The sequence below is a fragment of the Thermobia domestica genome, chromosome 11 (genome assembly GCF_964235325.1).
Source record: "Thermobia domestica chromosome 11, izTheDome1.hap1.1, whole genome shotgun sequence".
Classification (NCBI taxonomy): domain Eukaryota; kingdom Metazoa; phylum Arthropoda; class Insecta; order Zygentoma; family Lepismatidae; genus Thermobia; species Thermobia domestica.
The window spans coordinates 148,447,027-148,453,026 of record NC_137464.1 but is presented as its reverse complement, the minus strand read 5'-3'; positions in this window follow the sequence as shown (position 1 = coordinate 148,453,026).

Here is a 6,000-nt window from a genome sequence, read left to right as displayed (position 1 = left end):
TAGAATACGTGTCTTAAAGTTTGCAAACCATGTCGTGTATAAAAAAAAAATCGCCGTAGCCAACACTGGTACCGTGGTTACACAGGTAACATCGTGGTATACGATAGTGGTTTACATATTTCCTTAGCGCATAATAGACTACAAACAGTTTTTACTTTGTTTCCTGTATCTACACCATTTGACCTAACACATATTTTTATACACTCTAGAAGTTATAGCGTAAAATTTTGGTGAAATATATGACACTCTGGCGCCACGATTTCACCAAATCGTATGCCGTAATTTCGTTGGCATAATTGCATGACTTTCAACAGAAACATTCAATGAATGATAAATGGACCAATACATATTTAGTTTGCTGTAACAATGTATAGAATAATTAAAAATTATGTGAGTAACGAGAAATATGTCCTTGATTTGCGCCGGGTTCGAACATAGGACCCTTGGATCGTAAACTACGATGTTATCTGTGTAGCCACGGTGCAAGGGTTGGCAAGGGCGATTTTTGTTATATATGAAATGGTTGCAAACTTTAAGACGTATATTCTAGGACGTTGGTGACTAGTGCGTTCTAGACCTTCCCAAATGAACAGTATATATTTGCGTGTAACACTTCAAACAGATAACATAGGCACTGGCAAAGTAATTCAGCTGCCCATTCTAAAGAAAAGTGGCCCTGATTCCGTATGATTAAAATTATCTGTTTTAGGGATTTTTATGTGTTTTATTCCCTTTTACCCTATACTTTCAGTCTGTTTTAGGGTTTTATTCCCTTTTGTCGTATATTTCCGGATATTCCATAGCCTTCTACTCTATTTTGGGCGCAGTTGTACCCTTTTATGACGATTTTATATTATTTTATGCTGATTTATTTTGTTTTTCGAGTATTTTATAACTATTTTCTCACATGTATAGTGATTTTCAGTGTTGCTAACTAAAGGAAATTGTTAGGAAACATTTTGTTGATATACTTTGATATTAACCCCTTAATGATTTAATTGAACGGGTATTATATCTAATGATATTAAATTACTTATATGTGAAACATTAAGAGATGGATTCAATTCGTTCTTTTGTTGAAGAATTCAAAGCATCAGGTAACACGTGTTCCATCTGAAGCGGAAATAGGGGAGATCTTTAGAGAGTTTATGTGCAGCGGTATTCTTGAAGAAGCTCATTTATGACTTTAAAGTTATGTATCAGCAGGTAGAACTGGCCGCTGAAGAATAGAAAGATTATTTACATTTGTAAAGGGACGTGCTTACTATTTTTACTTGTTGTTGTTGTGCAGCAAGCCACAGCTGTTGAAACGAAACGGCTACCAACTTCTTCACTTATTGTTCTTTTCTTCTGTTGACTACCATCATGAAAGCCCTGGTACATGCTTTGTTACTAGAGGTCACTTTTATTTTCTACGTGGATCAGAACTTGTTCCATGCGCATTTAAACGTAGTAGAATTAATTCGAACTGACCGAATAAATAGTGTTTTGAAGAATATATTTATAAACTATATGCGCTTAACGTTTAAGAATATCAGTTATGTAATAAAAGAATTATTTAGTGAAAAGTCATATGAATTTGATATCATAATAGAAAGAATAGTAAAAATTTTAAAACACAATATTAGGTAGTGCACTCCTGTTACGCGGCAATGTTATAACTGATTCTCTTTGCAGATAAGAAGAATATGTATTCTTCCTTTATCTTATACAGAATACACATACTTATTGATATGATACCAATTCTTGAATGTATATAGATATAGGAATAAAACATATTAATGAAATTTGTTATTTTTTTTATTTGTTCTTTGTTTAAGTACATTATTTAAATAAAAAATTTGAATAATTGTAGTTTTCATTGGTATATATTTTACATTTTGATATTTTGAAACGTATATTTTCATTATTTTTCAGTGATTGTTTTTATTCGTATATTTGCAATGTTGATATTTTCAAACCTATAATCAGAATGTTTATATACTGTATGTACATATTTATTATACTTGGAATATTTACATATTTATATATTTACAATACTTAGAAAAAAGAATATTTACATATTTACACTATTTACAATATTTAGAGAAAATAATATTTATATATTTACATTGTTTACAATATTTACAATATCACTCTTTACAATATACAGGGTGCGGCACGCAAAACCGGCCCGTAAAGTGAACAAATAAAATGAAATGTAATGTATTGAATATGATAAACTACAACACATAAATGAAATGTAATGTATTGAATATGACTACTCACCTTCACAGCAGCCTTCACAGCAGGTGCTGAAAGTGTCCTCCGCCCACTTGAACATACATGTGAGCACGATTGACGAGATTCATATATACCCTTGTCAGTTCTTGTGTTGTAATGCTATTGGTGACATCCTGGATCCTGGTCTTGAGTTCTTCAATTGTGTGTGGATTTGTTTCGTATACTTTTCCCTTTAACAGTCCCCATAAGTAAAAGTCACACGTGCACAAGTCTGGTGACCGAGGAGGCCACAAGCCTTTGCTGATTGTCCTCTCTGGTGTAAACATCTCATGCACAAGGGACAATGATGCAGCTGATGTGTGGCATGTTGCACCATCCTGCTGAAAGTAACATAACTGACGCTCCTCTTCGGTCAAGTGTGTATAAAACTCCTCCAGGATTCCCATATACACGTCACTGTTCACTGTCGTCTCAAAGAATATGGGCCCAATAACGCGTGTGGCGGAAATGGCACACCAAACACCAATCTTCTCATCATGCAAGGGTACCTGGTGGATTGCGTGTGGATTTTCTGTCGAGCAATACCGGTTGTTTTGGGAATTTACGTACCCAGACAGGTGGAACCACGCCTCGTCACTCATGATGAGCATTAGTGGATCCAAGAAACCACTGGCAACATTACTCAACAGCCATGAACAGAAATGCGCCCTCTTCTGCAGGTCAGGCTCCTTCAGTTCTTGCACAACACTTATCCGGTACGGTTTTAACTTCAGTCCCCTTAAAACACGTCTGCAACTTCTCTCACTCGCATGAACCTGTAGACTCAATCTCCTGGTTGACTTTCGAGGACTTCTTGTCATTATCTCCTTCACCTGCATCTTTAATTCAGGTGTGCAGACAGATGGTCGTCTGTTCCTGGGAGCATTTTGAACCGAACCTGTACGCCGCCATTTTTCAATCAATTCCTGAATGCTGCTTTTTGCTGGCACAGAACGTCCTGGAAATTTCTCCCGAAACAAATTCTTTGTTTTCACAAAAGATCCAGTGAGAATGAACCCTTCAACAATGGCAACACGCTCGGGTATCGAATACGGCATTATCACACACTTACACTTACCCGGCTTAACACAACGAGGCCTTTTTCTCAACTGGTTTCGACAAGTTTCACTGGCTGCGGCTGCACGTGACTGCTGCAGGTCACGTAAGTCGATCCGAGCTCGACACGCCATCTCTTGGTAGGAAGGTAGATTATTTAAGTGTTGCCAAAAACACAATATACCAGAATATTACGACGGGCCGGTTTTACGTGCAGCACCCTGTACTATTTATATGTTTATAAAATGTAGTTGCTGTTACTTATCCGAGAAAATCATGACTATGTCAGTATGTTAGGACTACGACGAATGATTCACACGGTATTTCCTTCCACATTCACACATTCGTTATATATATATATAAATATCCAATCATTCAGCACGCCTAATACTTTGATAGACGTATGGCAATATCCTAACGTTTTCTTTGGATTCCAACCTGGGTAAACTAATGAAGTTCCAGAACGGTGGGAAATTAATGCACTTATATGATTAGGGCCAAAGAATTATGCCTACCGTTTGAAAGAAATTGGGACGGGGAAAGTAGATTTTGTGTTTACAATCAGGGGAATAACTTTAAATTATCAGAAGCGACAAGAAATTAATTTTGATAATTTTTAAAATCCAGTTCGCGATAAAGTTCACAATAAACAGTTAAATAACCCAGGGAGGATTGTTCGTAAACCGGGGTTTCTCATTGTGTCCAGGCCCGAAACTAAGACACTCCAAATGATTGATAATAAAAGGCGACGACTTGATCCTAATAGTTTGATTGACTTTAGGACATTGCCATACAGCTATCAAAGTATAAGGCGTGCTGAATGATTGGCATCACTTGTATAAGTGTGTTGTAAATATTTGCATATATATATATAATGTAAATAACGAATGTGTGAATGTGGAAGGAAACACTGTGTCAATCATTCCTCGTAGGCCTTACATACTGACATAGTCATGATATTCTCGGATAAGTTACAGAGGCAAATTTCATAAATATTTTCACGATCCTTCACACCCGGCGGTTGACATTGCCCCTACGTGTATATATGTAAATAATGTAAATATCAACTACATATTATAAATATATAAATAGTATATTGTAAATAGTGTTATTGTAAATTTTGTAAAGAATGTAAATATATAAATATTCTTTTTTCTAAATATTGTAAATAGTGTAAATATGTAAATATTCTTTTTTCTAAATATTGGAAATATGTAAATAAGTAAATGTTCCAAGTATAATAAATATGTAAATATTCGAATCATACCTTTAAAAATATCAATATTGTAAATATACGAATAAAAACAATCACTGAAAAATAATGAAAATATACGTTTCAAAATATCAAAATGTAAAAAATATACCAATGAAAACTACAATTATTCAAATTTTCTATTTAAATAATGTATTTAAACAAAGAACAAATCAATAAAAAATAACAAATTTCATTAACATGTTTCATTCCTATACCTATATACATCCAATAATTGGTATCATATCAATAAGTATGTGTATTCTGTATAAGATAAAGGAAGAATACATATGTTTCTTATCTGCAAAGAGTATCAGTTATAACTTTGCCGCGTAACAGGAATGCACTACCTAATATTGTGTTTTAAAATTTTTACTATTCTTACTATTATATCAAATTCATATGACTTTTCACTAAATAATTCTTTTATTACATAACTGATATACTTAAACGTTAAGCGTATATAGCTTAAAAAAATATTTTTCAAAACACTATTTATTCGGTCAGTTCGAATTAATTCTACTACGTTTAAATGCGCATGGAACAAGTTCTGATCCACGTAGAAAATAAAAGTGACCTCTAGTAACAAAGCATGTACCAGGGCTTTCATGATGGTAGTTAACAGAAGGAAAGGACAATAAGTGAAGAAGTTGGTAGCCGTTTTCTTTCAACAGCTGTGGCTTGCTGCACAACAACAACAATAAGTAAAAATAGTAAGCACGTCCCTTTATAAATATAAATAATGTTTCTATTCTTCAGCGGCCAATTCAAACTGCTTATACCGAATTTTAAAGTCATAAATGAGCTTCTTCTAAGAACACCGCTCCACATGAAACCCTCTAAAGACCGAAAATATAGTATAAAAGGGAATAAAACACTTAAAAATTCCTAAAACAGATAATTTTAATCATACGGAATTAGGACCACTTTTCCTAAGAATGGGCAGCTGAACTACTAAGCTGTTTGGTTCAAGATTTTGTTTGGCCATATTGTTTTTCAGATGGCGTAATTTTTTTGAACCGTTTAATGCTTTTCGTACACGTCTAGTTGATACTGTACTTCGATAGCACAATTCGTTTTACAGACACGAGTCGTTGACACATTGACATTTTGATCAGCCATATTGGGTTCAATACGTGAACGTCCGCCCGCGAAATTTCAAACCAATATATGTGTAGTGTTCATAGATATATAAATCTGCAAAACATTAAGTCAATCTGCCCATGGGAAGTGAATGAGAGGTTGCTTGCTAACGTCGATTGGCATGACCTTCGGGCTGCTATATTGACGGCCATTTATCCTTTGCTGTCGGCCCGGGATATTTCACCAGTATTCTTTCGTGTCCCTCCTCTATCTAAATATATTCGCAGTTTAAGGATCCCGGATTCATGAGAGAGAACCTTTGCTTGTGAGAGGGACACATGCTCCGT